Source organism: Apis cerana, linkage group LG6, assembly GCF_029169275.1.
Source record: "Apis cerana isolate GH-2021 linkage group LG6, AcerK_1.0, whole genome shotgun sequence".
NCBI classification, from domain to species: Eukaryota; Metazoa; Arthropoda; class Insecta; order Hymenoptera; family Apidae; genus Apis; species Apis cerana.
Window position 1 is genome coordinate 11,676,893 of NC_083857.1, and position 12,351 is coordinate 11,689,243.

General features: G+C 35.4%; 1 protein-coding gene and 2 long non-coding RNA genes across 5 annotated transcripts in view; 2 read left to right on the forward strand and 1 right to left on the reverse strand.

The window, feature by feature from the left end:
• The window catches only part of LOC107994067 (fat-like cadherin-related tumor suppressor homolog), a 466,334-nt gene that overhangs the window by 352,548 nt on the left and 101,435 nt on the right, over positions 1 to 12,351 (forward strand). The window lies entirely within an intron of this gene.
• The window catches only part of LOC133666267 (uncharacterized), a 124,272-nt gene that overhangs the window by 75,858 nt on the left and 36,063 nt on the right, over positions 1 to 12,351 (reverse strand). The window lies entirely within an intron of this gene.
• Positions 3,969 to 9,307, forward strand: LOC107994133 (uncharacterized). Its single transcript, XR_009830199.1, has 3 exons — positions 3,969 to 6,264; positions 6,338 to 6,613; positions 6,940 to 9,307. It is a non-coding gene; the product is annotated as an uncharacterized LOC107994133 (long non-coding RNA).

The following is a 12,351-nucleotide window of genomic DNA, read 5'->3' on the forward strand; positions in this document are numbered from 1 at the left end:
TTTCAACAAATTTCACTCGAATAAACGCATTCCCAATTATAAGATCAATATCACTATCAAACGCAAATATTTTAGTTGTAATATCTTTCCGAATAAATACAAACTTTATACAATTTATTTTTTTTTTTTTTTTCCGTTTCGCCTGCAAAGTTTGCCTACAACGTTTCATTCACTAGTTTTTATCTTATTTTAATCCATTTTATGGAGATGTATATTCGATTACAAAATAAATATCACCAGCCAACGAAAACAAACCATGCGTCGATTGATTCACTCGTGGAAAGATACATCCGTGGCAACGTGTTGCGCTCAAATTGATCAACGTTCGAATTGACAATGAGAAAGAATAAATTATAAACTACGATCCGTCGTGCGTTAATTATACATTTCCACTCGTTGATATTTTGCTTTCCTTTTGTTTCGATCATCTTACCGCAATGACAAGAAACATACAAACGTAAAATATCGTTAATCAAGATTTCCTTTATTTCTTTTTCCTTTTATGGATAATTGTCCGTGTTGGTATCGCGTGATGCGAAAGATTCCTGTCGCCTGTTTATTAATTTAATTAAGTTTAATTAAACAGATCTTGTTGATTCACGTGTCGCTCGGTCATAATTAAATCAGAATTTTCATGTTTCGTATTCCTCTTCCTTTTTTCCCCTCCATTTTTTCTTTCTTTTTTCTCTTTCTCGAACGATACACGTGAATTTAATCACACGTGTATCTCGTGGACAGAAGTTGCACGCGAGCGACCGCGAGCCATTGATTATGCTTCCTCGTGGAAATGCCCCCCGAGAAAGAATTGTAGGCCAATTTTCGACCCAGATCTTCCAACGTTCAGCCATAGCCGCAGGATTTCTTTTTTGATTTCGTCATCCGCGCCTCTTCCTCGACAATCGATATTTTTAAACTCTATTGGAAGAATACAATCGACGTGGACTTGTTAGGATTGGAAGCTTTGCGAAGGAAGGATTGTGTGAAATAATATTTCGTAAATTTAAAAAAGAATATTGGTCGATGTGGATGTTATAATTGTTTTATTGCGATTTTAATTGGAAGCTTTGAAGGGAAAGAGAATTGTGTAGAGTAATACTTTGAAAATATCCTTTACAGTGGTAAAATTTTGTGGTAATTGGAAGATTACATTCGTTTGAAAATTTCTCTCACGTCGAGAAAAATATTTTAAATACATATATCGAATAACCTTTGATTCTCATTAATCAAAAAATTAGATTAATGATCGAGATTCTATTAAGAGAAATTATCAGATTTTATCTAAAATCTAATTGCGAGGAATTGAAGGAAATGGATAATGGTACCGCTATTCGTGTTTTTATCGCATTAATATACCTGGTCATTTCATCTTTTTATCATTTCCGCACGGCAATTAATTTCAATACGTATATATTGTATAAATATAGCATTCCATTAATAGTAAATGCGACGTTAGAATCAGATTATGAACATGACGTATGAAACGTCCCACCCATTTTATTACAGCTCTTAGTTTCTAACCTGATGCAAGATCATTTTCCAATTTACTATTTAAAAGCATTCGATACGATCTAACGATTTAAAAGGATGAAACTGTTACTATGCTACACTTAAAATTAAAAATTCCTGTACACACTGTTCTAAAATAACGATTCTCTCTCTCTCTGTTTTCTTGAAACGTGTAATTAATTTATTATAAAAAGCAGGAAAAATAAATCCAAAACAGGTTTAAAGTACACCTGCCAGCTCAAAACTCAGAAGCTCATCATCGTTAGACCCAATTCCTCAATTTCGTGAAGCAAACTCATTACATGGTTCGGCAGAAAAAAAGGAACAAAATCGATCGTTCCGGAGAGAAATTCACCTGCTTTCCTCGAAACTGCTTTGCATTCGAGAGCCTGGTTAATTCGCGACGACACGGGCCGGCAAAAAAGAAAATTCGTTTTAAAAAGCGCAACGCCAGTGGCGCCGCTCGTGGCGCATAATTGGGAAAAATTGATTGGCCGACGGCGGTTGGTCGTTTTTCTAAATATCCAACAATTCGAAAACGAAAAATCGAAGAAAGGAGCGCACGCGTTCGTATGCGAGGCACGATGTTTCGAAAGCACGACACGACGGGGCGTGTACGGGTCCAATAGAGGCTCGCAACTGCCTTCATATCTATAATTTTCTCCAGTATCTCGTATAACTACTTCCGAAACTACTTATACACTTTGGCCGATCCTCGAAACCCGATACGAGGAGAGGAGATGGAAGAGGGAGGGGGAAATAGGGGATAGTTTTCTGGCTTGGATCGAGAATCGTGCATTATCGTGCGGTATTTTCTTGGTAATAGGTAGTGAAAGTGATCTTGGACGATCAAAATGAACGGCGTCGAAGGACCAATGCGACCTCTCTCGCGGGAGATTTCAATCAGGTTTGATGGTGCGCGCGATAAAAAGTTACTAGGAACATCTTTTATAGGAAAATTACTAGGAATCTAACCTAAACTACTTCCGTATGATATTTCTAGTGATTTTATGCATCACGTATACATTTTCCGAATTTGATTTATACCATCGAGATATGTATCTTGTGATTTATTATTTTAATTCTGCGAGCAAATTTTATCCGTACCGGTTATTCAATTTATTAAATGTTGGAAATAGCGTGGAATATTTCAATATTTAGGATGATGATGCGTATAAATTATTAATGAAACGAAAGGGATTATCAAAGATTGAAGAATATTATTTATTTAAGCGTGGGGATTAAAATTTTATAATGAAAACTAAGAAGCTTACGTGTAATTCTATCTCGCGTAAATTCAAAGCATCATTTCTTAAATATTAATCTTAGTTGGTACCATTTCAGGAACGAGTTCAGTCCTCCAAGGATTCTAACTACTGAATCAGCTAAGCTGTACACTCTTAGAGAAGAGCGGTGAATTCTACTTAAGATTTAAGATTAGACACAGTCGTGAAAATAAAGATTAAGCATCTCCATGACGATAATAAAACTTACTCGGAGGATGTTTGCAATTTCTCTAATTCATAATCCTCTTTATCCCACTCCTTTCACAATTTTCTTTGGCCGAAAAGAAACAAAAAAAAAAAAAGAAAACAAAGAAGAAAATATACATCCGAACGAAATATTTTTATAATAAAATTAAATTCATCTTTATCGAGTGTGTAAAATATTCTTCAAATGTCGAACCACCATCCGTCAGTTTTCAATGAAATTTTTCGTTTGTGAGGGAAGATAAACTATCGAGAGATCTCGTTTCATGAAACCGGAAACGTTAACACGATACCGTGGACGAAGGATATTTTTTCATCTCAGTTTTATTATTTTTTTTTTTTCGTGTCCATTAGAGAATATATATATATATATATTCGCGATATTTCGTGAATGTGATTCCATACATACCGAGATAAAATTTCATTTAATCCGGAAATTGAAATAATCACGGATTGTAGCTTATATCGCAGGCTTTTATATTATAATCACGATTTAAACGAAATGGCGGTTTACAATGGACGAGGCTTTAACGGAATTATTCTTTTTCTCACTTGAATAAAATTTCGTGTATCCTGTGCATCTGTTATCATTCCTTTTCGAGGATATAATTTAATTCGTCAATCGTTAAATTTTATCATCTGCGTAAATACGATTCTCGATGCGAAAATTTTAAAGTGAGATCGTTATTGAAATTAATATCGTATGTTGAACTTGCGAATTAAAGCAATCATGAAATTATCGATATAATTTCAGGATCCTGCTGTTTTATCATTAATTTTACATATTTGTAAATTAATATTATTTTATTAATATAATTTTTAAAAAAAATTTCTGTCTTTGTATTAAAAATGAAATACAATTTACATTTATAATAATATATAATTAAATATAACATTTTTATATTTCAAATATGAAAGAGATAAAATTAAAAATATTTAGCGGCGTACATAGTATTACAGAGATGGAATTTTAAATTATTGTGTGCAGAAACACAATATAATAAAAAGTAGATTTAAATGTTAATTAAAATGAGAAATAGCGAAACTAAAATATCACAAAGTCAAAATATATTACAAATATTCTAACAAGTTTATATAGAAAAACCTACACTATACTATCTATGAACTATAAGTCTCTATTTAACGCGTTTTCTTAAAAGTATATCGTGCAATTTTACCGTAATACGTTTTTAATTAAACGTCGAATTAATTAAAACAATTTAATTAAACGCAAGCCATCATCGTTCCACAGGGTTCTTTCATCAAAAATTCATCATGGTGAATCTTCACGTGCAAATAAAATTTCTCGTTTTCAATTTGTTTACTACAAGATTTCCTACGTTAATTAAATAGAAAATTGCGAAGATTTATAACCTAATACGCTACATTTTTTTTTATACGTATATTTCTAACTAATTCTTCAATTTTTTTCTTTTCTTTCTTATATTTTTTATTTTTCATAGATTTGCTTTCCTCATATTTTCTCATTCTTAGAGTATGTGTGATATTTAAGGCTTTAGATTTTTGTTAGCTGTAAATTCATTGAGTAGTTTTGACTCGCAATTTTTCAGGAAATGTCGAAAGTATAATGGAAATGGATAGCTGTATCGCAAAGACGCATAGAAAGAATGGGATCGTATTTTCAAGAAAACTCAGTTGCGATCAATTGTAATCAACCGAATATACGAATATATTACTTTTCTTATATTGATAGACGATAAAAAATCCTTCTATCGGAAAATTTTTCTTATAATTCATTCCACGTACATTCAGCGATATGATTCTCATTTCACCAGAAGTCAATTTAAACGATTTTATATTACGATTACTTTATTTCTGTTTTTTTGTTATTATAACAAATCTTTAATACCATCTTTCTAAAGTAATCTTATGTATTTTTTAACATGCACAAAAAAGTAATAAACACATAATCTATTGATTCGATATTCTTACGCGTATGATTATCTTTTTTCGTATTATTCATTTTTAATTGCTATATATATCTAACGAAAATGCATTTTTTAAAATATAAAAATTCCCATTCTCTTACTTCTAATCATTAAAATATAATTTCATTCAAAGTATAACCTCAAAAAGTCAATAAATCATACCTTAAAAACTTCATTGCACCGTGATTCAATAAAATCTGTAAAATTCCAAAACTTCTTCGCAAAAACTTGAACCGGAATCCAGTTTTTTTTCTTCGATATTTTCGATTCGTCTTTTCACGAGGATACACCAAGATGTCGTAATTGATCGAAGAACGCAACGATATCGCGAAAGCCAGTCACGCAGCGGAAGTCGATAATGCAAACGAGATCAAGTTCGGTCAGCGGTTCTTATCGTTCCTAATGAAGAAAAATTGCCCCGTTCACGTGGAAGCACGCAACTATACGGACAGTAAATAATCGTCAGAATATCCGATCGTGTGGAACTCCGTTGGCAAGGGGATGAAGCGTTTGCACGCGAATTCGCAACAGAATCAAGACGAAACATATCGCGTAATTGAAGCGCAAAAGACTTCCGCTTTTGGAATGGAGGCGCTTCGATCGCGAATCGAGCGCCACCATTGATCGTGGCTGTTAACGTCAGAATCGGAATAGTCAAACCTCGTGGGATTGCCGTGAGTGGCTCTGTTTGTTAAATGATCGATAAGACGATATTGTCTGTGTCTCTCGTTCGACGACGTTTGACCTCTTGATCGAAATAGACGTCCATGGCCCGACTAGATCGCTTGATTACCGTTATCCTTTGATAGGTCGATGAAGGTTCTTTCACTTTATCCCGTTTGATAGTGCCTCGCGACGCGTGAACACCGATTTGTTAGGCTTTTGTGCGAGGTTACATGAGAACACATAACCTCGATTTTGTGGATGTGATAGAATTTGTGTATAGAATTACAGATGCGTATAAAACATTTTTGAAATGGAAGTATTATTGAGAATTCAGTCATTTTTCAAAATATTATTTCGAAAAATTAAAACTTTGATGTTATTTGATTCGTGTTATGATTTCGTTTTAACCTTACATTCAAAATATTTTTAAGTAGTAATATAATGATTATGAGTAACACGATACAATTATATATCGCGAACAATTTAATTAATTTTTATAATTAAATTTCGAATGTTATTATTTCATGATTTCTCTTAATCTATAGGATGGCTTCTTTAGGAAGACTTCGATTTCATTCGTACTGTAATGCAACAATCTTTCGTGTCAGCGTCTATTCACAAGAAACATTAATAAAAATAGAGAAGAAACGAAGGTACATTATTCTCGACATTTAACAGAGACATTCAAATTCACTACCACGGAACAATTCTCTTTTTCAATTGCAGGTACATACACACGAGAGGGAAAAGCTCATATTTACCTCGATTCCCTGTACGATTCGTACTTTGTAACGAAACCATAGGGGTTGCGAGTACAAAAGCTTCTTCCCTCCCCTATTCACTCCGGGCTTTTTATCGTTAATATTAGAGGGTCCTGCCTTTCGTCGTCACGTAATGCAATTGCAAAGAAAAGAATTTGCTTGTGGCTTATAACGTTGTTCTCCCCTTCCTGCACTTGACTGCCAATGACGTTTCTATCATTTCTTACTTCTGTGAGTAAACGTAAGTGGCAACCATTTTAATTTGGAAAATTCTGAATGATGGGAGATTTTAATAGTCTAATTATTTTTCAAAAATAGAATAAACCTTTTATCTTTATGAGAATTTTAAGGTTATAAAGTAATGGAAAATGGAAAGGATAACTTATTCTAATTATTACCAATGTACCAATTCTCGATTTCACAAAAACACAATTCATCAACGTCCTTAGGAACCAACAAAACTACACAACAGCCCTTTGATCCATTAAGACAATAGAATCCACCGATAACAAGGTAATTGCTTAAAGAACCCTTCCACTAAAAAAGACTCTCGAATTCCACTTACAGCTCACAGCCAGCCTCGGCCAATTCCCGCATTCTTTCCAACCGAGTGAAGGAAGAAAAAAGAAACTCGCTCTGAACAAGAATTCCTCGAAGCACTGGATGCTCGCGAAAACGAAGCCGCTGCACAATTCTTGGACCAAGGAAAACGATATTACGCGTTCGCACACGAACAACCGGCAGCAAAGGGCCTACCTAATTTCATTCAACGACGTTTGATGTTTACTGTGCCCGGGAGACCGCAAACGAACTCGCCTCGTTTCCGCATCCGCCCGAGTCGTTCGAACGATATCGTGACCCATGGAATTCGGCAGCCTTTCATAACTCGTCCAACCTTACGAGTCACGGATACTATCCCGCGTTATCAGGTTAATTCGCGTGCCTGGAAACCCCCTCGAGACTCCCCTCGAGTGTATCGTGGAACCACGTGGTTTTCAAGGGGGGAGGTATATAATAGGTTGAAACACCGTGGCGGTTTATCGGAGAATTGGCGAACTTTGGGGAGAGAGAAACGTGGCTTTTGCTCGATGAATTTCTTAGAGTTGCGGCGGATTGATTGGCCGGTGCGCTGATTGGGTTGCAAAGGGGATTGGATTGATTACTTAGGTGGTTTTGGAAGGGGGGAGGGAGAGTTTGGAGACGGTTAATTATTCTTTGGACGGGGGTTTTAGATTAGTTTTAGATTGTTGGGATAATTGGTTTATTATTCTGTTTGTAACTGAAACTTTGTCAACAGTTGAATTTTTTATTTTTTTTATTATATTATTTATCGTAACGAAAAAATCTATTTGATTTTGTGAAGATATGCACATATATTTCTGTCCAATTTCCGGTCAATTTTCTGCACCTTATCTTTCTATACGATATTTCACATTTCACACAGGATAATTCATATCAATCCAGCACATATATTCGATGTTGAATATGCGATGAGTCTTCATAGTTGCGATAAGCCTCGTCCAATGAATAATGCATCTCTTGTGAACGTTTAATTTTTACTAAATCTCATCTTGAATCATCGAATCAAAAATGTTTAACGAATACGACTATGAACAGTATAACTCATGTTTGCATGTAAATGTACATTATATTCATCAGATTCTACAATTAATTGAAACGATTATCGGTCACTTTTCGTATCTCATTGATTCGAACGATTGTCACGAAGTCATCCGCGTCTCCGAAATATGTCGCAATTGTAAATGCATGCTAATTGATTATGCGTCATCAATCTCTCGACCGGCCGTGAGAATCATAGATCTAACGTATGACAATCTTGACTGTGAATTTCTAACCAAAGATCCTATCGTCTTTCTCGAAGATCGAATCGTTACTATACGCGTATAATTTGCACGTTTGTATTATATTAGAGATATCAAGTAATTTTATTGTATTAAAATTATGTAAATATTGTTTAGAATTTTGAAATTTTACTTCGAATAATGAATTAGATTATAGAATTCTAATTATTTTTAAAAATTTAGATATTAGGATAATATTGTTTGGTACAATTTGAAAGAATTTTATGGAGCATCTATAGTAAAAAGTAATTAAAACATAATTTATTATTATTATGCAGTAATAAAAAAATAGATAATAGTAAAAAGATCCAAAGATAGAATCGTTATAGAATGTTGAAATTGTACGTACCTTAAAGTTCTTCTAACGTAGTTTGTGTTAGGTAGTTAGGATAGCATTGTTGTAGCATTGTATTGGAGTATTGTGGTTAGGGTAGTATTGCCATGATAAGGTGATAGTAACAGTAGTTAAAGTAGTTAGACCAGCATTAGAATAACACTGTTTCGTGATGTTATTTCGTGATGAGTATTATTGAGATATTTGTAGATAACCAATAATATTCAATCTAAAGATCAATTAATAATTATTCAATAAATCTTTCTTAACTTTTGTTTTAAAATTTTTATCGAAATTCTTTCGAATGTATTTCGAATAATATACAACAAATTAATCACGGAGATGAAATCTGTAACAAAGAATCAGCGAATCGGATATCGCAATGATTTGTCGAATTGATTGTTCTTGCTCACCATTTGAATTATTGCGCGCATTAACTCGAATTCGAAATACGAGGAAAAAGTAAAACGAAAGAAGTCCGATGGTTTCGATGCGTGGAGTTCCAAACTAAAATCCGATTTGGAAACGAAAAGGGAAAAACAATCAGAGATTTTCTCATTGTATTATTTTGATTAAAGTTTGCAATCGGATAAATAAGACACATTCGTGATCAGAGTTGACGTTTCATATTTATTATTCGATTTATTTTAATACATTTTTTTTTTGCGTGTATTTTCCTGAATTTTTTCATGATATTTTTATATATTGTTAGAGAAAACAAAATAAAAAGCATGCGTTTGAGATATATAGAATTCATATTTTGCACATGACAGAGAGAATTTTAAACATATGATATAAAAATCCGCTATATAAATTTACTGCAATTAACTAAATTATATGTGTCTCGTGTAACAAAATGAAAATATAATTATATCGTATCCTGCTTTCCCTACTACATTTTTTCATTAGCAATTTTAATTTTTTAAATTTCATAAATTTACAACGATGTAAATTCAAAAAACTTGTTGGAAATTTTTGAATCACGCGCCATATCTATAGATTCAACATCTATTGCTTCCATATACTGTTGCCATTTTCCCTACTATTTAAAAGAAATGAGATGACAAACCATGACCAAAAATAATTTGCAATTGAATCGTTAAATGAACTATTGTTGTTCACAATATCGTGCAGCGAATAAAAAAAAAATCTTGCGTTTCCTTCTTTGAAGAAACATCCTGAGTGCAACAGATAGATGGTAAATTTTTCCAAGGCTCTCTAACACGTTCCTTTTCGCTCGCAACGTCGACGCAGGCACGTATATACCTCGGCATGATTATAGGGATGGAATATGTGCCCCGTAAAGGAAACGCGAGCTATCTAGCAGCGACCAATTAAGAAGGCTGATGGAACGTGGTAAATAAGTTGGCGCGAGGAAATTCCGGCGCGCCACGGAGGCGTCAGCAGCGTATTTCGACTTTTTTGGAATGTCTCCTGTAATTTTCAACCTCCATAATGACTATGCAATTTGTTGAATAATATACTCTTTTAATTATTTAACTCGAATTAACGAATCTCGTAAGAGAATATCTTTTTCCTGTTATATATTAAAATTCCTTCTTATTCATGAATATATTATTGAGCTTTATTCTGACCAAGGTTAATTAGATATCGATATCGACCCGCGTACTTCTATTATCCGGATCTCTTTATTTATTATGATTGTTAATGATAGCCTCCTCAACATGTGTATCGGCGATAAATTTCGTCTTAAACGATCGGTGGTAATAAATTATCGTTTAATTGAAATAAACGTTGCTCTCCCAGCATCGTTTGATGTATCTTTAATACGTCACGTGTAACGGTTAGTGAACGTTGCAACATTGTTCGTTTTTCTTCCACTTTAGTTTCGTCCCTTCGAAACAGACGATTCAACACCGTAAAATTCTTTTTTCAAATATTATAAAATTTTCTCCTAAATCCATCGACGTTCCACCAATTGGACGCAAAGGTCAGCGATTCCTCGCGGCGGAGCTAAGGAAAGCTCCCGAACGAAGGCAATATCCTTCCTGGCAATTGTACGAGCATGAAATTGATTCGTGATTCTTGGAAGACGGCAAAGGTGAAACTAATAGCCGGCCATTTGCGATCCACTATAGAGAGAGAGAGATTCCCAGGAATTCTTTGCAACCGACCCCATTGCGTTAAGCCATTACGTTCATTACGTCGCGAGTAGAAACTTCCTTTCTCTCGACTCCTCCTTGGCTTGCGAGGAAAGCCGATAAGCGCGGCGGATCGCGTGCAAACCGCGAGTCGTCTGCTTAGTGGCGCCCTCCTCTTCCTCCGCCATCTTTGTTTCAACGAATCCCCTAATCACTGGCCTCGACATCGAGATCGTTTATTAATTATAGACGTGGGAATAGAAGGAGAACGCGAGGCTGATTTAAACGGCCTCGATCTCGATAGAAATAGTTAGGGGAGCGTGGATGGTTAATGGAAACGGACGTAAAACGGGCGTAGAAAGGGAATAGAGAAGGAAAATCGAGAGTCGATTGGCGAGCAACGAAAGTAACTTGTGTACTTTCGTCGCTCGGGGAATTAGTCGGTGGTTTATATTTGAAGAGTTTCGTGTCGGGTGATGGAGAGGATAAGTGGAGTTTGTGGTAAATTTTTCAATGGCGTTATTTCAAAAGCCTCCTCGAAGCTTGCACTTTTTATCCTTCTCTCCATATACATAGAACAGTGTCTTCTTTAATAATGGAACTCAATACCAATACTTTCGTATGTATTCTCTCTCGAAGAATAATACCAACCGTTCCATCTATTCGTTTACACTCTTGTCTAAGCAGATTAGACAACTACTACTACACAAATAAACTCTCAAAGCATCGGTGCAACCTAACCTAACCAAGCAGCCCTTCAAAGAGATAGATCTCTATATAACGGTTATTTCTAGAATCGTATATTTCCACTGCATCCAATGCATCAAACCGAGGCCGCGAAGAGGCAGCATCCGATATCCACGACGAATCTACGTAGTTTTCGGGGGAGGGGAGGGTGAGGCTGTCCATTGGGTGTCCATATGGATCACGAAACACGTGCGGCCAACATTCCACCATCTCCTAAAACACCTGGGCTGCGTTCACGTGGGCGTGTTCGGCCGCGGCCACGGCGCTCAGAAACACTTATGCACGCTCGGTTCATTAGAGGCCGGTGGAAATACGGCCGTGTAATCCCCCCACGGTTCGTTCTCCCGATTGTTTCCCGCTTAATTGCCTTATCGAGCGCGCCGGTATACCGAATTACACTCCCGAGTCGCGTTACAAAACAGCCGTAAAAGACCGTGGAGCACCGTGGCCGTTTCGATTTCTCCCGTTCTGAAGATGGCGGCGGATCGACAGAACTTTTTCTCTCTTTGAATCGGAAGAAAGTATTCATCATCGTCGTCATATTATATCGTATTATGGTTTTTCAGATTCGAGTAATTCGCGAGGAAAGCTCGAACAGTTTTTCACTCGCGATAATTAAAACGATCGTAGCAACCCGTTGGATGGAATTATCGCGTGAAGTCGTAAAACTTTGGGCGGCAGTGAAACTAATCGGAACAAAGGGATCGTGAGAAAAATGGGTACGTACGATGACTTGGAACTTTGGCAACAAAACTTTGAAATTTTTTTAATATATAAAATGTTTCGATCGTTGTTTCAATCTGAAATTTCTAAAACGGGATTTAAATTTATGACGTATAATCGCATAATTTAATTAAAGTTAAATTTAGCGCAAGTGTACTGAAACCCGAGTTCACGGTTGGTTCGATGATCTGACTTCATTGTGGTTTCTCAA